This window comes from Desmodus rotundus, chromosome 1 (genome assembly GCF_022682495.2).
Source record: "Desmodus rotundus isolate HL8 chromosome 1, HLdesRot8A.1, whole genome shotgun sequence".
NCBI lineage: Eukaryota > Metazoa > Chordata > Mammalia > Chiroptera > Phyllostomidae > Desmodus > Desmodus rotundus.
In genome coordinates this window covers 111,659,951-111,686,766 of record NC_071387.1, presented here as the reverse complement: position 1 = coordinate 111,686,766, position 26,816 = coordinate 111,659,951, and the positions used below count along the sequence as shown (strand labels likewise).

At 42.8% G+C, this 26,816-nt stretch overlaps 1 pseudogene; it reads right to left on the bottom strand.

The window, feature by feature from the left end:
* Positions 1 to 26,047, bottom strand: LOC112314781 (small ribosomal subunit protein uS17-like; annotated as a pseudogene).
* Positions 26,048 to 26,816: the final 769 nt, after the last annotated feature.

Genomic DNA, 26,816 nt, shown 5'->3' with positions numbered 1-26,816 from the left:
CTAGTCTCCGAACTTCTGGAATTGCTTCTTGGTGCCACCAGCCTTGGTGACTGCGAGCACGTTGAAGTGCACGGTCTTGCTCAGGGCCGGCACTCACCCACTGTGACAGTGTCACCCATCGGGACATCTCTGAAGTGGGGGCAGGTGCACTGACATGTTCTCGTGGTGCTTCTCAAAGCCGTTTGACTTTTGGATGTAGTGGAGGTAGTCTCGGCGGATGACAGTGGTCCTCTGCATTTTCATCTTGGTCGCCACGCCAGACTAGATGCACCCTCAGATGAAGACATTACCAGTGTAGGGGCATTTCTTGTCAGTGTAGGTGACCTCAATGGCCTCCCTGGGCGTCTTGAAACCCAGACTGGTGTTCTTGCAGCATCGTGGTAGCTTCTCTGCCAGTTTCTCCAAGCAGGACCCTCTTCTTATTTTGAAAGGTGGTGGGCTGCTTTTGGTAGGCATGCAGTCTGAGTATCTACCATCTTCATGGCCACCTAACAAAAGCCCAAGTTTGACTCTTCTAATACAAAAAAAAGATACAAAGGGAAAATGGGTAAAATATAGTTGTAGCCCTGGAATATGATCTGAAATTAGTAGGTTTTGTTATTTTTAAAATTCTTGACAAGAGCTCAACCTCTTATTATTCTAACTCAAATCTCCCTAAGACCAGACTTTGAGATTTTTTTTACAAGAGTGAAAATTTCAAAAATTTAGCAATTGACCTAAGGTTAACATTTCATTAAATATGAGTATATTAATAGAGCAAGAATTAAAAAAACAGTTGGGACATATAATCTTTCAACAAAGAAAATCTTTCCTTAGAAAAAATACTTGCCAACCTACCTCAGTATTTATAGCTTTCTCTAGCCTTCTATTTCTACCTTTTTTATGATTTTATTTCAGTTTTCCTGAGCAACATGTTTTAAAGGAAATTTAAAGGTTAAAGGTTAAATTTTTTTTAAAAATTACAATAGGGTTTGTCTTTTAATAGGACAAATTAAATGATTAATATTCACTATAATTACTGTATGTTTGGTTTTATTTCTGGTGCCTTAATTTATGGTGTTTACTTTTCCTCTTTCCCTAAATGTTCCCCTGTTCATATTCTAGCTAACTGAACACACATTCTTTCTTGCTTTTATTTCTCCAGTAAAATAGAAAACTGCCTTCCTTTTTAAATACTTGTACTTTAATTTATACATATTTTTATATACACAAATATATTTCAAATCCTATTTTCTTAGCAATGTCAAAAGCAATCAGTAGTCTAAAGCCCCCTCTCTGAAGAGACAATCCTTATAGCATACCTTTATTTCTTCCACCCTCCTCTCTCCCTCCCAGGTCTTATGATGTAGAGTTTTGATATAAGATTAATATTTTGTTGTAGACATGCATAGATTGTATATATTTAATTCTATGGAGCGTGTCTTCTATTTTATTAACCCCTATTTAACAATCATTTTGAAATTTTACACCTGCATTATCAGCAATTATTTGGACTTTTCCCCCTATTATTTCTTCAGCTCTTTCTTTCATTCCATCATGTCTGCTCCCTCTTTCTAAAATCATCCTTTGCTAAATATTTGATCTCTTGGATCCAGCCATCATGTGTTAAGTTTTCTGTCAATGACATAATTTTTATGTCTGCTCAGTGGTTGGGAGAATACTTTTGCTAGATGTTCTAGATCACTAAGTCAATCCTCTTATTTTTAAATTCTGACATTCAGCCCTTATATTTAGTTTTTAATGTTACCAGTTATATTTTAATTTCCAAGATTTGCTTTGTATTATTAAAGTATTCTTATGAGTAATCCCAGGTTTCTGTATGGATGTTATAGTGATGCAGATCCTGGCCAGCAGGATCCTGTGTTGTGGCTGCAATAGACAAGTACACACGGACTACAGAAATCCTGTGCAGAGAAAGGGATGGCACGGCCACTCTCTCAAGAGGAGAGTGCCCCAACCCTTGCCTTGACAGGCTTTTATTGCTTTTCTGGGCACATTACATTGAGGATGGTCCTCCTTTACTGTGCACAGGTTCCCGTTAGGGGGTTACAGAAAACAAAGAAGGGGGTGTTGCTAATTACATAAAAGAGGAAGGATATTTGCAAATGTAAAGGGAAAAGTGGTTAAGCTGGTTACACTGGTCCTTGGAAGGTTTAGCATAGATTTTAGGAAGTTACTTTAAAGATGTGCAGTAAACGTTTGCTGCCTCAATTCAGGGTGAGGGAGTTTTAGCAAAAAGCAAGTCTCAAAGTGGCCTAGGTACAATGAGGGCCTGATTCCCCACAGGAGAACCTATCCGTGGGTGTGGGTCCTGTGTGCTGGACCTTGTTCCCCACTGGCCTTTTTGAGTGGGAGCTGGGCCCACGCCACACAGAACAGTCTCCTATAGTATATACTCTCAGATCTGAGGGTACTAATTAACATTCTTTGAAATGAATTGACTGAATTCATCTTTTTCCTGAATTGACTTTGGTCAGGATTCAGGATCTCAGTATGCTCAGCTTGAAATCTCTCTTTTACACTATGTAGTTCCCTCAAATATTTGACTTTTTATATTTATAAAGGACAATGTGCTGTCCAACTTGGTAGCTATTTATTGTAAACAGTCATATGTGGTAGCCACTAGTCACCTGTGGCTATTATATATTTAAATTAATTAAAATTAAATACAATCAAAATTCAGTTCCTCAGTTGTACGAGCCACAGTTCAAGTGTTCAGTAGCCACATGTGGCTACAGGCTGTGGTATTAGGCAGAACAGGTTTATAGAGCATCTGTATCACCACAGACTGTTCCGCTGTACAGTGCTGGCTAGATGGGCAGTTTTGGCAGCTAAAATGCTTTTCTCCAAACATATTATAGTCACTGCCTCCCAGGTAGTGAAAGTGGCTGCTTGGAGTGGAAAAGAGGTATATCCATGCAGGCTTCCCCTCATGAAGCAAGAAAAGGAAGCTTGACTTTGGGTTGTGGGTACCCTATCTCACTTGCGTTCAGCAAAAGTTACTCAGGGCAGTGACCCATTTCTCTCTCTAGACACCTAAACTGCAGTCTTAACTTCACATAGAAAGCTGACTTCACTGCAAGCCTGGGAATGAGTGCTGTAGCCAGCCTCTGTTTTGAATGAGGAATTTGTGTAATCTTTCTGTTGTTCTGTAATTTATTGCCCGTAGACCATTGCTTTTCCCAGACGGCTGTCTCAGATTTTGATTTTTCTCCAGAGTTCTGCTGGAAGGACTCAGTTTTACAATTGTCTCTTCTTTTATCTACTTGGGTTTATAGTTTCCTGAAGGCTGTTAAGGACTCGCCATTAATCTGATGCCATACATTTTATCTCTTCCACACATTTCTCAACATTTCTGGCCTGCTGATGGCAACATTCCCCAGTTTCCATCACCACCATAGATTTATTCTTGCTCTTTTATTTCTTTTGTCAAGATGTACTCAATCAGCCATCTTCACCTGAAAGTAGTAGCCTGATTTTTTTATGCCTTTTGTGTCTACAGAATAAGTTTTATAAGTAATCATAGACTGTCAGGTCTAGAAAGGAAATCTGAGATCCATTGCAATCCAATCTCCTTATTGCTGAATAGGGCAAGACCCGTGTAAGGCTTCGACTGACTCACCCAAGGTCTACAGCATGGTGGTAGCCCAGCTGGGACACAGAAGGAAGTCACTCATTCCCTGAAGCCTCTGGCCATCGTCTTCTGCTCCAAGTTAAGAGATTGTAATAGGGGTTCATACTCTCAGCCCACCTGTACCCCAGGCTCAGTGCAGTTGTCTTGTTAATCAGTTCTTTCCTAAGCTCCTCCTAATGCAAAATAATGGAGGACTTAATTTTGTAAAAGAAATTTCCAACAGAACTGCATGTATTTAAAAGGATCTTCCTTTAAACTACACATTCATGTACTCAGAACTGTCCTTTCCCCAAGTACAGTGAAAAACCAAGATTAGACTTCAAAACTATAAGGAGAAGGGGCTTGGAGAATGCAAACAGATCTTGCTGAGAAATTATCATGACATTTTCAGGGTGGGAGGGGGTATGTGTGAGAAATGAGTTTCTCCCTCCTCTAGAAGTTCTGGGGTGGGAGCTTACTGTCCATCTTAGTGAAATGTTTCACCTCGAGCATCTGCTTAATTGCACTGATCTACAATCTGTTTCCAGTGAAGCAAAGTAATTAAGTGTTTTAAAATGCTTTCTGAGACTTTGGAAAACTGACCTAAGGTTAATGGTTCATAAACCTCATTTGTGCTTCTATTAGAGAATTTAAAATGTGAGCTGCTCTGCGTCTGGACTGGGAAGGAGGAGAGGGCCTCAGAGATCTGCTGTGAGACCTGTAGCAGCATGTGCAGCCGTGGAGTTATCCTGCTTTCGACATATTTAAGGAACAGAGAGCATAATGCAGATTCCCTGGCATTGTCCCTTAGGAGTTCAATTCAATAATGATGTCATCTTAAACTTGGAGAGATGTGGTACATTTTCTCTGTTCCAGAAGCTTCATCTCCTACCTTCTGACACCCTAGAACAGGATTTTGAGCCAGAGTGTCCATTCCTAGCTGGCTCCTGTTCCTGTGTACTTTTAGACAAAATACCTTAATCCCTGTACTTGGCCTCCTAGACTGGGATTTTTCTAGGGACACCAAGAAAGCCTGTCAATATCTCTTCTACTGTGAGAAATTCATTCCTGTGGATCACAGAGGCTTAGTTTGGGGATTATAAACTCAAGTGTATCCAGACAACAGACAGGTTACATAAATAAGTCAGGAAAAAGGATGGAGACTGAGGGAACCAAGAAAGCATATCCCTTTGAAAGGAGGCAGCTGCTTTTCAGTTCCAGCTGGCTGCTGCCATGCACAAATGTGTGCTCAGTTGTTCCAGAAAAATCAGAAATGTAGATACATAATGAAGTTTGACTTTTACTTGGTACGGGTAACTAACTGAAAAACAGGGACACTTCCAGATATAAACCATACACGCCTGTGGGCAATTTGTCCCATGGGGCCCTGATTTGAGTCCCTAAAAATCACTATCAAAATGCAATGATGAAAGGATTAAAGAAACAACCACCTGTGGCCACCAAATGGTCAGTGGGTCTGGAAATTCTAAACCAATGCAGCCAGTCTGAAGTTTGAGCCCTTTAGTCCACCCCCATTGTGGTTACTCATGACCTTTGTAAGATGCAGACTCCTGTTTACCTGAATTTTGGGTCTAGCTAGAATGGCAGCCACTAAAAGAAAGGGGAGTCCACAATAAGGTGGTTATTCCTAGGAAGGAGGAATAAGGTCCTAAGGAACAGAGGTCCTAAGGAAGTCCAAAAGATTGAACTTCAGAAGTATACACACTCTAATCGATTGTAATGCATACATAGCGATTATAATACATAACTTTGATCCACAGAGTACCCAGTACTTATGTCCCCCTTGATTTATAGGCATCATCTTCTTTCATTTCTATGAGGAGTTTAGCATGTACCACAATTCTATAGATGAGAAAGCAGACTCGGAGTGGTTAAGTATTTTTCACTGGATCTCACAGGTGGTGACACCTAAATTGTGTTAGAAAATGAACTCCTAAGATCTTTATGTTGTTCTTTGTCTCCCCTGAGGATACAGAGGAGAAAATTCAACACCATGTTGAACCGATTTCCCCTCCCCATTTCCAATGCTTCCCAGAGTAGGCTGAAAAGTAGGAGAGCAGATGGTTGTTGGGTGGTAGTGGTGTATAAATTTCCTTAAAGCCTTCAAGTATATATCTGAAATATACAAAAACAAATCAGGGTGATCAGAAAAATCAGCATGCTATAAAAAAAGAAAAGAAAAGACTCTTTTGCTTCCAAGATATTTGTCATCGTGGGTACTCTGAGACCATATGGATAATGGCAATTTGGTAAGATTGGTAGGATAAGGAAGGCAAGACCACAAAAGGCATTGAGAAAGCACTAGGTGGGCACTGAAAGCAAGGGCATGGCCATAGGTAGTACGTTGCCCATGCTGGTTGCTGAGGTTTTGAAAAATAACTTCACTGAGATATAATTCCCATACCACATAATTCACACGTTGAAAGTGTACAACTGAGTGGTATTTAGTTTATTCACAAGTTGTGCAACCACCATCACAGTCGATTTTAGAACATTTTCATCACCTCAAAAGGAAGCCTGTGCTCTCTCTAGCTCTCACATCCTATTCCCCACCCTCCCTCAGCCCTAAGAAACCACTAATATACTTATTATCTATATAAATTTCCCTAGTCTGGACTTCCTTATGAATGGAATCATATACTATGTGGTTTCCTGTGAGTGACTCCTTTCACTTAGCATAATTTTTTCATGGGTTGTTGAGATTTGAATGTCTTTTAAAGCTGTCTTCCTTCCCTCAGTGGGTTACTTGGGCAGATTACTTCTTCAAACCAAGCCTTTGATCCTTTTGCAGGGGTATTGTAAATCACAGCAGCAGCATCCCTGTCTGAAGTCCCTACCAGAAAGAGTTGAGTGCTATGTAGTTTCTTTTCCCTGGGATCTCCAGGAAAAGCTCTGGACTGGGATACTCCTGGGATTTTCAGGAGCATGAGCCAAAAGTCCTCTGCTGATTCATTTTACAGAATCAATATCGCCAGTCAGATATTCAAGTCTTTGCCCTTTCCTCTCACTCCCACCTTTCCAAGAACTTACTATTTCCAGCACCCAATTAGTCTTTGGAGAAGGGTTATATTTACAAACAATTACACTTCAGACATTACCGAAAAAGTCTCTATGAGTTAGTGAGGTCTGCATGCAGAAACGAGTACTCTGTATATTTTTCTAAACAGGATTAAAGATACTATTTGATGCTCCTTCACAATCTTTTGTCCCATTTTCTGCATTATCTTGAAGAGAATAAACCAGTGTAAAAATATAGAAAATGAATGAGGTTTTGCTCAAAGAAATGGTGAGAGCTGGTCATTTTCAAATAATATTTCCTTTTTTAAAGACCTAGAAGTAAATTGGAATTATGAAACATTGTAAGGTGTGCAAAGATTTCTAGCTGAGGAGCAAAAGAATATGGATTGTAAGTGAAAGGATCAGTCTGGCATAAGAACCTGTTCTTTTTATTTTAAAGTACATTTTACTGATTATGCTATTACATTGTCCCATTTTTTTCTCCCCTTTATTCCCTTCCACTTTGCATCCCCCTCCCACCAGTATTCCCTCCACTTAGTTCATGTCCATGGGTCATACATATAAGTTCTTTGGCTTCTCCATTTATTATATTATTCTTTTTTTTCCGATGAGATTTTTTTAAAATTTTTATTGTTATTCAATTACAGTTGTCTGACTTTTCTCCCCATCCCTCCACTCCACCCCAGCCAAACCCACCTCCCTCCCCTGCCTCCACCCTCCCCCTTGATTTTGTCCATGTGTCCTTTATAGTAGTTCCTGTAATCCCCTCTCCCCACTGTCCCCTCCCCACTCCCCTCTGGCTATTGTTAGATTGTTCTTAACTTCAGTGTCTCTGGTTATATTTTATTTGCTTTTTTCTTTTGTTGATTATGTTCCAGTTAAAGGTGAGATCATATGGTATTTGTCTCTCACCTCCTGGTGAGGCCACTGTGGAAAACAATATGGTATTTCCTCAAAAAACTAAAACTGGAAATGCCCTTTGACCCAGCAATTCCACTGCTGGGATTATACCCTAAGAACCCTGAAACACCAATCCAAAAGAACCTATGCACCCCAATGTTCATAGCAGCACAATTTACAATAGCCAAGTACTGGAAGCAACCTAAGTGCCCATCAGCAAATGAGTGGATCAAAAAAACTATTGTACATTTACACAATGGAATTCTACACAGCAGAGAGAAAGAAGGAGCTTATACCCTTTGCAACAGCATGGATGGAACTGGAGAGCATTATGCTAAGTGAAATAAGCCAGGCGGTGAGGGACAAATACCATTTCCTATACTATTCTTAACCCCCTCCTTTCTATTTTGTACCTACCATTTATCCTTCTTATTCTCTGTAACCTGTTCTTTAGAATCAAACCAATATGGATCAAATCTTAATCTCACCACTTACCAATTGTGTGACATAGGAAAAGTAACTAAGCTTCTCTGAATCTCAGTCTTCTTACCAATAAAATAGAAATAATGTTACATATTCTGTAGAATGCTTTGATATTAAAGAATGTTGAGGTTAACAACAACCACAAAAACAACTATAAGTACTACTACCACCAATACCACAATTTTTTGAGCATTTATATGTAAAAATGCTGTTTGGCACTTGAGTTGTTAGTCACTAAACTTAAGGGCTATCTCTCCAACCCCTCCAATAACCTGGCAAGGAATGCAAGATATTATAACTTTTCCTTCATAGATGAGAAATAAACAGGTTAAATAATTTTCCCCAAATCTCTCAGCAAGTGAATGGTGGAATTGAGTGTCCAAATCAGATATGTTAGTCAAAAAGATGGCATCATACCCAATCATTGTAGCTAATGTTGCTAACAGACAAGTGAAAGTGAGACTCAAGAACATGAAAAAATATATTTTTCATCCAGAAGCCAGAAACCAATCTTTTAAAAGTCATGCAAACACTGTAAAATTTAAAATAGGCAATTTCACATTTTGATGACTGTGTTTAAAACAAGGTGATATCAAGCACACAGTTTAAATGTCAGTGAAAGGACAAGAGACTATGTCTAGACATCTGGTATACCAGCCTCCGTATATCTGCCCATTGTTCATCCCTCCACCCTACAAGGCAAGCTGAATTTTTAGAAAGAAGTGGTCTTAAATTCCTCTTAAAAGGGGCTCCCAGATATAACCTCCCATTCCTGGAACGATCGTGTGACACCCAAGGCAGAGAAACTCTTGTCTTCTACTCAGCAACAAACACTGGTATTTTCCCAGTTTCTTGTCCTTGAGTTCTTGCAAAGTCACTATAATTCGATTTTTTAAAATAAATCAAATCCTATTTCAAATGCAACTGAAGAACTTTACTTTAAAAAAAATTCTGTCTTGAATCCTCAAAAAATGGAAGACTGCCTTTTGGAACTGAATAACTAATTCCGAAATTATACATTTTTAAAATTCAGAATTTGGTTCACAGCTTTCTGAAAACAACCTTTAAACTTTGAAACCAATTTGAAATTCAAGTTTGTAAAGCTGGGTCTTCTGGGCACTCCTATCACCTTTGCTGATAAGCATTTAAATATATTCATTAACAAAAATAATTGTCACAGTAAACTACATTAACACCTTTTAATTGAATTAGAAATTAGATGGGGGTCATGAATATTTCACTATGGCTCACTGCTCACCTTCCCAATTTCCGTCTGAAAAACAAACAAACCCTTCACACAGCCATAAAAAGGTAGATTCACAATGCTCAGGTTCCTGGCCTTCTCATAGTTTTGTCACAAAAGTCATCCCATTTGTCAAAAGTGATTTTTTAACTTTCATGCTTCTCTTCTGTGCTTCCAGGAATGATGCACAGAGTTTTCAGTCCCCAGGAAACTTTTTTTTTATTGTTGTTCAAGTACAGTTGTCTCCATTCCCCCCACCCCTGCCTACTCCTCCCCAACCCAGCCATCCCCACTTCCCACCCTTGATCCTACCCCTCTTTGGCTTTGTCCATGTGTCCTGTATACATATTCCTGACAACACTTCCCCCTTCCCTGACCATTATCCTCTCCCACTTCCCCTCTGGTTACTGTCAGGTTGTTCTTAATTTCAATGTCTCTGGTTATATTTTGCTTGTTTGTTTGTTTTGGTGATTAGGTTCCACTTAAAGGTGAGATCATATGGTATTTGTCTTTCACCGCCTGGCTTATTTCACTTACCATTATGTTCTCCAGATCCATCCATGCTGTTGTGAAGGGTAGGAGCTCCTTCTTTCTTTCTGCTGTGTAGTATTCCATTGTGTAAATGTACCATCATTTTTGGATCCATTCATTTACTGATGGGCACTTAGGTTGTTTCCAGCACTTGGCTATTGTAAATTGTGCTGCTATGAACATTGGGGTGCTAGGTTCTTTTGAATTGGTGTTTCAGGATTCTTAGGGTATAATGCCAGCAGTGGAACTGCCGGGTCAAAAGGCAGTTCCATTTTTAGTTTTTTGAGGAAATTCCATGCTGTTTTCCACAGTGGCTGCACCTGTCTGCATTCATACCAACAGTGTACTAGGGTTCCCTTTTCTCTACAACCTTGCCAGCACTTGTTGTTTGTTGATTTGTTTATGATGGCCATTCTGACCAGTGTGAGGTTGTATCTCATTGTGGTTTTAATTTGCATCTCTCTGATAGAAATACGAAGGATTGTAAGAAATTACTATGCAGAACTATATGCCAAGAAATTTGAAAACCTAGGTGGAATGGACAAATTTCTAGAAAAATATAATCTTCCAAAACTGAAGGAAGAAGAAGCAGAAAGCCTGAACAGACCGATAACAGCTGACAAAATTGAAGCAGTAATCAAAAAACTCCCGGCACACAAAAGCCCTGGGCTGGACAATTCACAGGAGAATTTTACCAAACATTTAGAGAAGAGCTAACCCTGATTCTTCTCAAACTATTCCAAAAAATCCAAGAAGATGGAAGACTCCCAAATTCTTTTTATGAAGTCAGCATCATCCTGATCCTAAAACCAGATAAAGACACAACAAAGAAAGAAAACTACAGGCCAATATCACTGATGAATATAGATGCTAAAATCCTTAGGAAAGTTTAAGTAAACATCTATTGCACGCAATCCAGAAACTGTTAGTCACATGGCATGCTGAACAGGTAAAGCCTTCAGAGCAGAGTAAGGGCTTTTGAAGTAGAGTCCAGGGTTCTCTTCTCAACCTTGGCACAACTGACAAGTCAGAAAGTTCTGTATCATGGGTGGCTGTCTTGTCAATGTAGGACTTTGTGGTTTCTAGCAGTATCCTTGGTCTCTAGCCCACTAGGTGCCAGTTATACTCCTATTACAGTTGTGACAATCAAAACTGTCACCAGATAATATCTGGATATTCAGATAATGTCCCCACAGGAGGGAAAAACTTCCCCCGGCTGGGAACCACTGATAAAATAACATGGGTTCAATGAGTAGTCGTCCCTCATATGTTTGCCCCTTCCATGGCCTCAGGTTTGTACATGTGAAATGGAGGCTATCACACCTATTTCACTGGGTTGCTGGGGAGACTTACACAATATGAAGTGAGTAGAAGCCGAAGCTGGATGAGTGTTCATTAATTATTAGCTGAAGTGGTGGTAGTAATCATAGTAGTAGCAGCAGTGGCAGAATTTCCATCAAGACCTAAGCGGATAGGAAGGAGTAGCTCCTCCCTTCTGTCATTCTCCACCCACAGAAGTGCTTTGTTACTGGGCTGAGCCAGAGTTATTCTCCTTACCTGAGGACCCAAGGTGGCACCTTAAAAGGCAGCAGTATCCCCTCTTCTTTGAACCATGAAACTAGTCTTATCCAATCTACATAGTTCATGCCCAGTGGGTGGTCAAGGCAAGCACCGGATCTTTCCACAATAAATGTTTCAGACAGCATGGTATGTTAAAAAGTAAAAATAAAAAGTGATGTTTGGAGTTAGGTAGACCTGACTTCCAAACTTGATTTCTGATTTTGGGAGGTCTCAGATAAGTTTCTTAATCTCTTTGAGCCTCAGATTCCTTAGCTTTAAAGTGGAGTCACTGAGAATTATCCCTTCTACTAATTGCGATAATTAAATGCAATAACGCATGTGGAAGACCCTTAGAGCCATGTCTGCTACACAGTAGGTACTCAGTAATCAGTAGTGATTATACCTTTCATGATGAAGAATGTTATTATACTCTACATCAGGGTTGCTCAACCTTGGCACTACTGACATTTGGGGCTGGATACTTCTCTGTTGTGCTGACTGCCTGCCCTGTGCATTGACACGTGTGAATGGCATCTCTGGCTAATTTCATACTAGAAGCTCTATCACCAGTTTAACAAACAAAAACGTCTCCAGACATTGGCCATTTTCCCTTGGGCAGAGTTACCCACAGTTGAGAACTACTGCTCTGCAGGAAATGGATTCCCCCTCTACTCTGCTTGGTCACTGTGCCCTGGGTTAATGTCAGACCTTCTTGGTGACATTCCCTGCCGTCCTCATGTTGAATCAGTCACCCCCTTCACTGTTTCATAATATTAGTTTGCTCATCTGTCTGGTCTGTTAAACTGACAGCCCCTTGAGGGCTGGCTTCCTTCATATCTACGTCTGTAGTTGGCACAGAGCAGAGGGTAGCAGACAGCAGGACAGGGAAGAAAGCAAACTACTATTTATTGAGCACCTACTATACAGCAAGCACAGAACTAAACTGCTTACAAATGTGATTTCCTTTGATCTTCTCAATAGATTTATAAAGAATGTATCACTGTGTCCACTTTGCCAATGAAGAAACCAATATGTGAATGGACCTGAGGTTTAAATCCAAGCCCCCAAAGCCAAGCATCCCCTGAGAGCAGGAAATGAGGTATCTTCCCCGATCCATACTGCAGGCTGGAGCCTCCCCCTTCTGTGAGCTTTCTCACATGAACTCCCTGCCCCATGGGTGAGATCAGGAAATTGGAGTGGCATGCCCAAGGTCAGAATTGAATAGAAATGACTGACCTGCTAGAAGAAACAATCCATTATGGACTTGAAGATGAGGCACTGAGCATTTTTCACTCTTACTGAAAAGGTCAACTTGGAGGCAGCAAGACCCAGAGTGAGACCTTTTGGTAATTTCAGAAAGTTCAACCTGCAGCTTGGGGGCAAAACTGAGGCTGATTCCCACATCATCCTAGCCCCTCTCTCCACCTCTAGCTCTAAACACCAGCTCATACCACGCTTATGTCATTGAGCACTTACTTGCCCAGGGGTCCAGGTCCTGGGCTCAGAAAGGAGGTATCCTCCTGGCCCAGACCTCCTCACTCCCCAATGCAGCTCTTCCCTGAGTCAGAATGCCACTTGAATTCCAAGATCACAAGAAACACTTTAAATATACTAAAGGGGACCTACAAATTGGGCAGCAGGCCCCAAAAGGTTAACATCTTCCTTTTTAGATAGTTACCACAGTTGCTATGGATATCTCCTTCAGGAGGCTTTGCAAGTTCCACATGAAGGGGCTGAAATTAAACTCGGATGAAACAAATCAGGTTGGGCTGCAAATGCTACAACCTGTTTATTTCTAGGTTGGACAGGGGGCCTGGGCATGCAGATGTGTGTGTGCGGGGCGTTTGGAGCTTCAGTCACGTGTGCAATTGTGTGTGTGTGCCTTTGGTCTGTGCACAGGCATGAGGAACTGAAGGACCAGACTGTCTGCATATCCCAAAGGGCAAAGATTTATTTGATTGTTTCCCCAACAAGCCAGGAAGATACTTGAGGTCAACAGCTGTTTTCATTAATCTCTGCAACCCCATTAGCACTGAGCTTAATACCTCGTAGGTGCTCAGCGATTTGTTTATTTGAACAGTTTTGTCTGTTTATTTAACATGTACTTTTGAGTGCCTGCCATGGGCCAGCCATTGTGTTATGTGCAGAGGTTATTACCACAGCCAACAAGGTGAAGGATCTCTTTCATCATGGAGCTAGGATCATGGAGAAGATGAATGATTGATGGATGAAGAAACTCCCAATTAGAAGGAGATATAAGCACCCATTGGTTTATTAATGTGCATGCACATATATTTATATGTGCACGTGTGTTTATAAATAGTAAAAAAATGCTTGAAAAACCAAGAGTCCATGAGGGGAAGAATCAAGGGACAGAAGATAAAGAATGTGAGCTCTGGAGTCAGACTCTGGGCATTTTAGTCCTGCTTCTACATCAGCTACATGTCCTTTAGTCAACCAGAGCCTTGGTTTCCCCAGACTACTCATTCATTGGATAACTATTTTTTGCACAACGACCCAGTATGCTTCCTAGGCTCCTAGGACATGGCTGAGAGCACAGCAGACATAAACCTCTGATGTCATGGAACAATTGTAAGAAAGCAGTGAGGGTCACAAAAGGGGAAGATAAGTGAACAACAGGAACAGTGGCCAGAGGCCCCCAGGTGGCCTGGAGAACTAGGGAAGGTGTCTGAAGGAAGTGACCTTTGAACCAAGACATGAAGTGTGCACAAGACTCAGCCAGATGGCAAGTGGAAGGAAAAGGATCCCAGGCAGAGGAAATAGCATACAGAGTTCTCAGGGCAACAGTGAGTATGGCATGTTTGAAGAGGCAAAGGAAGTTGAACATGGCAGCAGCACTGAGTATGAAGGGGAGAAAAGACTGCAAGTATGAGGGTGCATGTGTGTCCTTGTATGTGTATGTAGCATTTTTGTATGGTGATGTGTGTCCAGGCATATGAGTGTATGTATGTCCAGACATGAGAGTGTGTGTGTTCAGGCATACAAGTGTGTATGATAACACAATCCTCACGAAGCTGCTAGCAGATACACCATGACCAGAAAGCCACAGTTCACAGAAGAAGACCTCCTATGGCACAGGTGGCAAACACAAGGCCTGCAGTCTGAATCCGGCCCTCCACCTTGTTTTATCCGGCCCAGCACCTTGTTTCTACCTGGCAGCAGTGCTGAGCTCTCGCTTAACTGTTAAGGAGTAGTTACATTGATACAGTCCTAAAAGTACATTCGGCCCTTTGAAGGCAACCGCAAGGCTGATGTGGCCCCCAGTGAAAATGAGTTTGATACCCCTGTTTATGGGAACTCTGCAACCACACAGAGAAATCAACATTCTGAGCAAATTACTTTTATAGACAATGTACCATGTAAGAAAGGTTTTAATTACAGTGAGTCTCTGAAAAGGTGTCTGTAAGATGCACCCATCTCTGTGCTCTGCTCAGGCAGAGTTCAGGGCAGGTGGGACACATGGGGGCCAAATGACATGGCGGTCCTCCAGTTCCCTGGCTTCCCCTGCCTGGGGCCCTTCTCACCTGCCTTTTTGGAAATTCATGAAAGAAGAGGATATTCAGGAAATGCTATGAGTCAATACAGTGAATGCTCTAAAGAACTGTCTAAACATATTGGCAGTCAAAAAAGTGCAGATGAAAACAAAGTAAATTTTTTTCCTAAAGACTAAAAAGTATATTTTTAAACTATAATATTTAGCTATGGCAAGGACACAGAATGCCAGGCATGAACGTGAGGGGAGTGTAAATTGGTCCATATTTCCTGGAGGGCAACTGAACCATGTATATCAGGAACTTTAAACTAGACATACCTTTGGATTCAGCATTTCCATTTCCAGGAACTTAGCCAGAGGAAATAATCACTCAAGTGGGTGGGTTAAATTTAAAAATTTGCTCTTCAAAGTATCATTTATAATAGGCAATGCTTGTTATGATAGTGAAATCCTTCCTGAGCTCGCATAATTGACCTTTAAAGGCTGAGAACAAGAAGAGAGCAAGCATCCCACATTTTAAGTACAGTGACACCACTGTTGGGCAGGTTCGAGGCAGGGGTGTGCTGGTAAATGCTTAACAATCAGCTTTGGGGTAAAGGATGGGGCAGTTGGTCAGATAATGTCAATTTCCATGGCATAAATATTGCCACCAGGGCTGATTTTCAGGCACCAATGTGCCCTCCCTGGCATGGTGTTCAGAAGGGAGACTAACAATTGGCACTCACAAGCTGAGACAAGAGGGCTTCGGCAGATCCTGGATGGAGGGACTACTTTAGTAGAACCAGCACTGATCCTTTCTCCCCAAGCTGCATACAATATATCAAAGGACAGGGAGGGAGAGGGAGGTCACCTCTGGGGAGGTGCAGTGTTGGGGAAGACAGATTCTCTCTACCTCTTCTCACTCTGAAAATGAGGTGGGCATGGACCCCCAAGAGTTCATTAAGTTTGGAGGCATTTACAAGAAAGTCCCTCCCTGCTTGCTGACCAACTCTAGTGCTTCCTGAGCTAAAGGGAAAGGCATTGAGAAGCTGCAATGGTACAGACTGACCAGTGGGCAGAGAAGACAAGAATCACCCTGGTCTCTGAAATTCCCCTTTCCCAAAATGGAAGGGGTAGGGGAGAAGGGTTTAAGGAGCCTATGAAATCAACACTGAAATGACAAAAACTGGGACTTAAAAACCAAGGTGAGAATTATTTATTTATTTATTCATTCATTCATTTATATCCTCACCTGAGGACATTTTTTCATTGCTTTTGGAGAGGGAGAAACATCAATGCAAGAGAGAGGCATCAATTTGTTGTCTCCCAATTGATGAGCACCTGGACTGAGGATCATACCCACTCAGGCTGGGCATTGACTTTGCAGCCTAGGTATGTGCCCTTACCAGGAATGGAACCTGCAACCTTTTGATTATGGGCCAACACTCCAACCCACTGAGCCACACCAGCCAGGGCCAAATTCTATATTCTTATTTTAACTAGACAGTTACAACTTTATAAGTTTAAGGAAGTCTCTTTCCCATCCATTTACTATAATGTGGCTGACACTAGGGATTTAGGAACCACACAGAGTATAGATGGTCCCTGACTTAATGGTGGCTTGACAGCAATTTTTTGACTTTACAATGGTATGAAAGCGATATGCATATTAAATTGTGAGATATTCAAAACTGTATTATAGAATAGGGTTTGTGTCAGATGATTTCGCTGAACTGGAGGGCAATGTAAGTGTTCTGAGCACGTTTAAGGTAGGTTGGCTAAGCTATGACGTTCACTAGGTGAGGTATATTAAATGCATTTTTAACTCACGTTATTTTCAAATTACGATGGATTTATTGGGATGTTACCTCATCATAAGTTGAGGAACATCTGTATGTTATTCATACCATAGTTACCAGCATGGAAATACAGCTACAATAAATTTGTAAGTGAAAATAAAAAGCGACTCACAAATCATTATGTACAATATAATCGTACTTTTGTAAAAGGATAAAGGTTTATAACCATATGTATAGAAATGCACACATTAAAATATTAAGAGTGGTTGGACTGAGTAGTGTACATAGACCTTCATTTAACCATCCCTCAGCCTTGCCATTATTTTACTAATGGTTATTAAGTTCTCGCCAGGAATTAGAGACACTCTGCTAGGCACTTATACTTTTCAGTTTTATCTAGCAGTCTACTCTATATAGTTTTTCCTACAACCAGCATATGTTTTTGAATCAGAGCAGGGAAATAGGGCCCTCTCTTGTTGAAAATGAAGTGCTTAGCACATAGTCCTTAGAACCTAGTGGGTACTTGGTAATGGTGACCATATTTTTTTACCATTCTGTGAATCTTGGGACTTCATCTGATGTAACTTCTTGAGCAAATGTCATGATAACAGTAATGATAACAAGTATTTATATAGTGTTGATTGTATGCTGGCACTGTTCTGAGATTCATCTTATTTATCCTCACAATAACTATGAGGTAGTTATTATTCCCATTCTACACATCAGCAAGCTGAAGTATAGATATAGTTTCTGCAGCATTAGATCACCTCCCAGCCTGGGACTCAGGACTCACTTCTCTATCTCAGGACCAACTCTGATGGGAACATACACGCACAGCGCACATGCAGCTCATGCACACACACATATGCACGTGTATGCACATGCATGCACACATATGCACATGCATACACACACCCAGAAAGCACTGGGATGGGGTTGGCCTGGGTTACTGCAGGAGACTGACCGTCAGAGGAAAAGGCAGTGTAATGGAGACAAATGCAAGATAATAAGTCTGGAGCCAGTGAACCGAAAGAGAGGGAGAGCACATGCTAAATGTGAAAGTCATGAGTCCCTCCAGCCTGGAAAAGGCATTAGAGGTTGCTGTAAAAGAGAATTGTTGAAGTTGTCAGCACCTTGCACTGAGAGAGCAAACTTAGGAGTCAGGGGTCCCGTGTCCACCCCTGTGCTCTCCGCCTCTACAGATGGGGGGCCCCCCAGAGGCAGGAGTGTATGTTACGAGCTGTGCGCAATGCTGATGCTGTCCAAAACAAGATGCTGATTTTGGATGCCAAGTATGTGTACTGGGGCACAGACTAGCAAGGAGTGGGGTGGGGTGGGGAGGAAGATGAGTTTCAGGATATCAGAGTAGGGGGTGTCATGGAGGCTGGAGAACAGGAAGAAAGGTGAAACAGGTGTGAATTGCAGGTGGTCAGGATAAACTGAATGTATCCAAAAGAGCTAAGACTGAGAGGACTCAGTCAAGCAGGACAGAGGACAGCCAGAGGAAAGTCTACTGGGACAATAGTGTGTGTTTCCATATTTTAAGACTCAATGTGCTTTAAGTCACCATGTTAAGATAACCTGAGGTCTGAGGGGGAAAGATTAAGGAAAAAAACCTCCCAGAAGATTGGGAAACAGGGTCGGCTTCCCCAGACAATGCAGGGACAAAATTGGTTGTGGTTGGGAGGGTAGAGATTCTGAGTATGCTGTGATGGTTGTGGGTGAAACCACACCAGAATGCATTTCTGAGCCTAAAGAGTGGATGGAGATATAAACAGCAACCGCTAATTCAGTCTTCACACTTAGGAGGTCAGTATTACTATTCCCACATTACAGGTGAGGAAACTGAGGCACCCAGAGGTTAACTAACTAACATCTAGCCACCCAACCAGTAGGTAAATGACAGAACTGGGATTCAAACTGAGGTCACCTGGTTCCATTGTGCATGCTCTTAACCACTACACTGTTAGATGGAAATAAACTTGTAAGAAGGGATCCAGAAAACTAACTCTTTGGTGCCAAATAACATTATCGTGGGTCACTGAGTACCAAAATAAGGCAGAGAGGGGAGGGAACAATTCTCTCTTAAACCACAAGCTAGCTTTGACATCCAAAGGCTTGGAATGGCAACCATCAGAGCTAGAGGGACCCTTTGGTGCCCAAACATGAGGGAGAGTCACCAGGGGAGGAGAACCCTAGGTCAAGAATGACTACTGCTCAGCAGAGCAGCACAGGGGGTCATGAAAACTATAGGAGAGAATGTATTCTTAGTCCAGAGGCACCTGGGGGGCCACAGCTGCTGGAGAGAAATTTATGTGAAGCCAAGATTCTTAAGCTAAACTGGTATGCTGGAGGAGGCTGGGGCATTCGGAGTGCCCAGACTCCGAATTGGTAAACTTTTGCAATAAATTGTAAACATTTCCTCCTTAGTAACTGGTTACACAGAGGCAAGGTACTATTTTCCTGGATAGCAAACATGGCTGGGCAAGTCCATATTACTCAGATTTCAAGAATGTTTCTATTAAGGAAAGGAAGATGCAGGATGCTTCAAGCAGGGAAGAGATTTCAAGGTGACCTTGTGGAAGGAGCCAGTATTATGAAATGTTTTTGATTGAGTGGAACAAGATAAGCTGTTCATGTTGTGAAAGGGTTCAAAACCCTGGAAACCAGCTGAAATAAGAAAATTCAATTTCTGGCATGAGATTGTACTTTGTCTGCCTTCAAGAAGAATATACATATCCACCCCCACCTCCCACTAATGAAAGCAGAGTGTTCCTCTGTGGTAATCCTGGTATAGACAGGCTTGTAAAGCAGGTTTGCAACAGTGCGGGTGACGTGACCTGCGGGTATTCGGAAACAGGATTGCTGCTTCTGTCCAGGTTCCTCCTTGTAACCTCTGATATGGCGAGTACTGGGGCCAGGGATGGTCCCAGGGTTATTTCAACATTCTGTTTTATTTTGTTCTTCCACAAAGGCAACACAGAGAACTCCTCCATGTTTATTTAAACTGTGCTGAGCTTAGAACTTTCTGCATGGATGGAAATGTTCTGTATCTGCATTATCCAATATGGCTGCCGCTAGACACACATGGCCACTGTGCCCTTGAAGTGTGGTGAGTACAATGGAGAAACTCAATAGCCACATTTGGTTAATGGTTATCTCTTGGAACAGCACAATACTGAGAGACTGAGTGGAAAGAGGATGACCCTCAGGCTCACCCAGATGGCCTTGAATTCAGCCTCTACCATTTAACTAGCTGTGTGACTTCAGGCAGATGTCTTAATGTCTCTGCTCCCTAGTTTCCTCACCTAAAAAGTGGGGATGATGATATTTACTGTGCAGATTTGTTGTGAAAACGTGTTACATATACAGACTACACTACATGGCAGGCTCATGTGCTCTTAGTAAATCATAGCTGCAGGTGTTAAGTAATAAACATGGCTGGCAGCTTTGCCACTGGCTTGAGACTTCTAAGTTGTAAACACGGGGTCTCGTGAACACCGATGGGGCAAAGTAAAGTGGAGGAATGGGGGGTTTCATCTGTATTTTTCTGTGGTAAAGGCATTAGAGTAGAGTGGGAAGTGATTAGAATCCTGCAGGGGGCCAATTAGCAGGACAAGTTCAGATTCAGGGATACCCCCCATCAGGCAGCAAATGGGCCCAGGTACAGGTGCACAAGGAGGACTGGGGATGGCTGCCTTTCCCCAGCCCCGGCTCCGCCCACCACTGATTACATCTGTGGTGAGAAGAGGACCCTCTCCTAGAGACTGTCGGTGTCCCTAAAAAGGACAAAGATGAGAAGCGCACTGAGACAGAGAAACAGAAAGGGAGGGGAGAGAAGGGACTTGAGATAAACACAAACATGGGGAAAGATGCGGAGAGGGGACAGAGACAGGAAACAAGATGGAAATACAAAGTAGAAGTGCAAATATCAAAGAAGCAGAGAGACAGAAGGGAAGACAGAAAGACAGATACTACACAGCCAGAGGGGAGCAGAAAAAAGCAAGATAGAGGCGGAGACACAGAGGTTGTCATGGGAAAGACACAGACAGAGAGACAGAGGCAAAAAATAAATGGTCTGAGCCAGACAGATGCAGAGCAAAACTGAGAGAGAGAAAGCCAGTACCAAACACACGCACACATATACTTACTGATGGAGAGAGACTAAGAGAGAGGAGCAAAACATAGAAAGAGAAAAATGACAGACTGAGGAGAAAAAGTCAAAGAGGAAAAGCTAGGAAAGGCACAGATGGAGAAGCATGGAAAATGCCCAGAGACGACTTGACCGGGTGGCTCAGCTGATTGGTCATTGTCCAGGAAAGCAAAAGGTCACTGGTTTGATCCCTGGTCAGGGCACATGCCTGGGTTGTGGGTTTGTTCTCCACTCCAGGTACGTAGGAGAGGCAACTGATTGATGTTTCTCTCTCACATTGATGCTTCTCTCCCTCTCTCCTTCCCTTCTCCTGTCTCTAAATCAATCAATCAATCAATCAAATCTAAAAAAAAGAAAAGGAAAGGAAAGAAAACACCCAAAGACCGCAGCTGAGAGAAGAGTGGACAGCAGGGTGGAAAACAGTTTTACAGAGAAAATTCAAGAAAAGGGGGAGCACAGATAATGCTGGGAGAGAGGTGGGGTGGCATCAGGGGTGGGGTCATAGAGCAGAGGAAGAGGCGCAGACGGGCTTCCCTGCAGAAGGGCAGGTTGAAATCAACCACCGGAGCTGGTGATGCTCTGTCCAGTAGCTTCCTCTCTTCAGCAAGGAAAGGGCTTGGGGGCCGCAGAGGTTTCTAGAGCCACTGCCTGCTGCTCTCCCTCCCTCCATCTTCCTCTCCAGTCGTTAATCTTAGAGGACAGGTTTGTCTTTTATTAGCTATCTCCAAGGGTCAGCTTAGAAGTATCTGCAGAGATACCAGTTCCGAATGTCATTTGTCACAGGGCCTGATGGGTGGGCAGCTGCATTGATTCAGCCCCATCCTGGCTTCCTGTTAACTTAGGAGGTGAAAGCAGCTCTTAACCTTTTCCCTAAAGGGAGCTTTAATTCCTTTGGTTACACATCAGGACAGCTGCAGGCAGAATGGGAAACAGTGAGCAAGGGATGGTGGTGTGGGGACAGGAGTGTTACTCCCAGGAAAAAGTGAGGTGTGCTCCTGCTCCCTGCAATGCCTTTCTCCCTTAGAACACTTCTCAACCTTGCCTGCATGCTGGACTCTCCTGGAGGCCTGGGTTGACCCATCAAGGTTCTGACTGAATTGCTTTAGACTAGGGCTCAGGCACTGCATTTCTGGAAACTATCCTTAGGTGATTCTAATGAGCAGCTAGGACTGAGATCCTCTGGGCCAGATCCTCTCCCACCTGCTTGCCTCTTAGAGGTTTTCCCTGAGAAGCCCCCTCCCACCAGCTCTCTGTGTCAGTGCCCCGTTCATTGTCTACACAGCACTAGTACTTATCTAAAATAGCAATTAAGAACCTGGACTCTCAAATCACAGTATGTGGGTTTGGATCCCTGGGCCACTGCTCAATATCTAGCAGAACTTGGGCTAATCATTTGTTCCCTGTGCCTCCTCTTCCTCTTCTGTAAAATGGGATTTTCCTTGTCATCATCTCCATTTTAGAGATGAGGAAACTGAGGCCTGGAGAGAGTAAGAAACTTAACCAAGGGTTTAGGTTTAACTTGGACTGTTTCCCCTGGTGCCTTAGGGGTATAGGGTAGGCAGTCTGTGCAGGAAGCTAGGCAGGGGCCAGGCAGTAGGCCAGTTTGACACTGTGCTGTGGAGCTTGAGTAGAGGTCAGTCACCGACAAGGTGCTCTGGTCAGAAGGAGCATCATGTGCAGGGCAGGAAGGAGCATGGAGCTTCTGGAAAAAGGTACAAGGTTCACGGTGGCGAGCGCGTAGTGTGGGGAGTGGGAGAGCTGAGGAGGGAAAGGTAAGCAGGGTCAGTACTTGCGGGCTCTGGAGAGAGTGTGAAAGACTGAGGTTTTATTCCAGATTTTATTCTCTATCCACATAGGGACGGAGAGAACACAAATCCCTGACTTGCAGGCCTTGGGTCCTGCGCACAGACCATGATCTTGCTCTTGGAAACCACGGGCAATTGTGACCTTGTGTCCAGGGTGGTTGAGTGAGAGGATCTGGCATCAAACCACTCTAATCTGGATCAGAAGCCCAACTCCCCCACTCTCCAGCCATGACCATGGGTAATTGCTGCAACCTGAATCTGCCTTGGTTTTCTCAGTTGTAAATCCAGGTAACACAACCCTATCAGAGGCCTGGTGAGGACCGGCCAAGATAAGATATAAAACGCATCATGCATATTACTTGCCTTAATGAAAACACATACTGAACTTGTGGACACTGACACTCCTGTCTTGGGATGTGTAGGTGCAGAGAAGTACCACAGGTGGGGACTATTCCTCTTGGGATGAGGATGGAGGGAGGGAAAAAGGATGGGAGGACCAAACCTCCTGGTTTCCCAGGGACTGAGGGGTTTCCTTGCATAAGTGACTTTCTGTGGTAAAGGAAAATTCTAGGCAAAGTGGACTTAGTCACCCTAAAGGAAGGTCTACAGGAGTACTATTTAATTCTTGTAAACCAAAACAGTCAGAAAGAAAACAAAAAAATAGATTCAAACTACAGCACAATCGACTGAGTCCAGATCACATACAGGACTTCCTGGTTGCTGATCATAAGGCAAGGGTGGGCATGCTCTTTAGTAACCCAGAGGGAAGCCCAGAGCCCAGGACGGGGCCTGAGAAATTCTGAAGCATCGCTCTCTGGATGAAAAGTCTGTGGTGGCTGCTGGTCACTCCCTGTGATGGATTCAGCTCAGTCTCTACTCATCTGTGATCATCATCCTCAACACAGCCTGTAGCACATTTCCAAATTCCAGCCAACAGAGGCTTACAGAGGACACTCAGCCTGGTTCTGACCCAGCAGTTGAGGGGAAGGCATATGTTTGGTGACATGCGGCCTAATCTCCGAGAAAGTGTTCTGATAGAAAGATTCATGCTAGCCATCCAGGCTTCAGACACCAGGCCTTAACTTTCAATTCCCGGAGCCCTGCGGCACCCCTCTTACTTGCCGAGTGGCGTTTGTGTCTGGTCTCAGATCGGGCAGATTTACAGCATATTATCTGCAAGGGAATGTCACAGTGGATTGTGTCAGAGGAAGGAGAGCAGTTAGAAAAGGAGGCTGCAGGCGCCGGGTGATTCAGTGATTCGGAGCCCCCTTCCAACTTGCTGTGAGATTCAGGGTGGGGCAGGGGCAAGGGTGACCCTGCAACCACTGTCTGTGGGTGGTGCTGAAACCAGGGCAGGCTAGGTGCAACAGAGCAAGCTAGGGTGTTTCAGTAAAGTAGGAGCATTCTGGGCTCCCACTTAAGCAGACAGAGAGCTGGGCATGGTCACTGCTCCAGCGAGGGTCGGTATCACAGCTCCACTGCCTGCACCTATCTCCTCATCCGTGGGACCACTGTGCCAGCATGTTCCTGGCGTGCAGTGTCGCCCCTGCCTGCGGCGGCACATGCGCAGGTCCGGGGCAAGCTCCCAGGGTGCTGCAGCCTCCCCACCACCTCACTTCAGGCAGCAGGGCGAGGTCATTAAGAGCACAAATTTCGTCTTATTTTCTTCATCGTGATACTATGAACATTTTCAAATATTCAGCAAAGCTGTAAAAGTAATGCAATAAAGATTGCCTAGATTCAAAAGCTAGTATCATTATTTGTATTACCTGTCTCTATCTACTTGTATTTATACATGTTTATTTTTTCTGAACTATTTGAAGTCACAGATACATGACTCTTCACTTTTTTTAAATAAAGACTTTATTTATTTTAGGGAGAGGGGAAAGGGAAGAGAAAGAGAGGAGAAGAAACATTGATGTGAGAGAGAAACATTGCATGGCTGCCTTTCACATGCCCCCAACCAGGGACTGAACCCAAAACCCAGGCATGTGCCCTGACCGGGAATTGAACCGGTGACCTTCTGCATTGTGGGACGACACTCAACCACCTGAGCCATGCCAGTCAGGGAAACTCTTCACATTTTAATAGTTCAGTCTCCTAAGAGCAAGGCATTCTCTTATACAACCACATCATTATTATACCAAAGAATGTATAGGGTCCATAACATTTAACATCCAAATACAAATTTCCTCATTTGTCCCCAGAGTGCAATTAAAAAAATTTAAAACCACTATCCAATCAAGATTCAGGTACAATATTTGTTTATTGTCTTTGCTGCGTCTTTTAACCTAGACACACCACTACCACCACCAACACACACATATTTTGATGACAGTGAGTTCTTGTAGATTCTGCATTAGTTGTCTTACAGAATGTCCCACGTTCTGGATTTGTCTGACTGCCCTCCTGTTCGTTGTTTGACTTGGGCCTCTGTCCCCTCTGTGTGCTGTAAATTGGGATTGGGGTCTAAATTAGATTCCAGTTAAATTAGATTCTCATTCATTTGAATTAGATTCATGTTTTACCTTTTCAGCAAAAATCCTTTACAGACAATGCCCTGTACATCACCGTGCACCACAGCAAGAGTATATAACTTCAGGGCACCCACGGTCAGTGAAGAGAAGCTTGTCACTTGGTTGAGGTGGTGACCATGGGCTTCGCATTGTGAAGGCATCTTTCCAACCCCACGCCCTCTACTTCAGAAAGGCATCCATGGGTGAGGCATTGGCACTGGGCACAATTTCTCTTCCCTGACAACCTTGTCTGGGCAGTGACACGTCCATTGTTAATTCTTGCCTGATTATTAAACAGGAAGTTTAAAAATGTTACTTTTTCTAAGTCTTTCATTCGGTTACTCCCTCTACATTAGCTGGTATTCTTCTTAAAGAAGCTCTTTCTTTCTGTTTCTCTCTTTCCCTCTCTCCCTCCTTTTCCCCTATCTCCCAATGTCTGAAGAGTCTCTATGAACTCATAGAATTTTAGTCATTCAACATACACCAATCAACTATCATTTCTCAGACTAAAATTGTCCCAAATTTGGCCATTACAAGTCCTACAGAGCTAGATTAAGAGCTCTGGATGTGACTCTAACATTTGTGACACCTCCTTGCTTCCAGGAACAACTGGTTGACCCAGACTCACTTGTACTTTCCAGCCCCAGCCCTGGAATTGGCTCTTAGTGGGAAGCGGTATTTTTCAAACCAGATCTAGGCTGCAGGCATGAGAAGCATAGATTCTGCTGCCAGACAAGTTGGGTCTAAATCCTATCTCTGCCACCTACTCGCTTTGTGGCCTCTGACAAGTCCTCACTGCCCTATGCCTCAGTTTTCTCATTTGCAGAGTGGGGATAATAACTCTACATCCTACCTCGTAAGATTATTAAAGGGTTACCTCTGTTCGTGGTTGTACAGCTGTGCCAGCGGCATGTGGCGTGCAGTGAGTGCTGTCCAGATGTTCGCTAAATATATAATGCTGCACGGTTTATGCAGAAGGAGGGAGGGCATGGAGAGACCCTCAGGCAGTCAGAGGCAGGAGAAAAACTTTCAAAAAAATAATTATTCTATTCATTTAGGATGGGCATAAGTAAAAATATAATTATATTTATTTTTACTCTCTCTTTTCATTCTATTTTATGGCGGGTGATACTGATTTGACATTTGGAGTCTTGAAACAAAGTTTCCTTTTTTAAAAAGTAAGTAAATTTTTACTGAAGTAAAACATAGATGCAATATAAAATTACCTTTTAAAATAAATGTGTTTAAAACATCAAATGAGCCAATTAAAAAAGTGATTAAATTCTAATTGCTGTGGAATGCAGATCTGTCAAAAATTAATGGCATGAGAGTGACCAAGGTTTGGGCAAGACTAATGAAGTCGCCTGGGGAGAATCCCTTCTCCTGATGTTGGGAACAATTTTAAATTTAAAATTGAAATAATTTTAATATTCTGTGGTTGCTTGTACTGTGATGTTCTCTAATATCTGGGTCCATCAGGGCTAACAAACCAAGTAGACAGTATAAAAGATCTCCAGTTATGATGGAAACAGAGCTTAGAAGTTAAACATTCCTGACCCTATTTACCCACCTCCCTAATATTCTCCCCACCCACGTTCCTGTGATGGTAGGTGGGTGAAGGGAGGGCTGCCGTTTTGAGGAGGACTGCTCCTGAGAGAAGACCGTGTATGCTGTGCTGGGG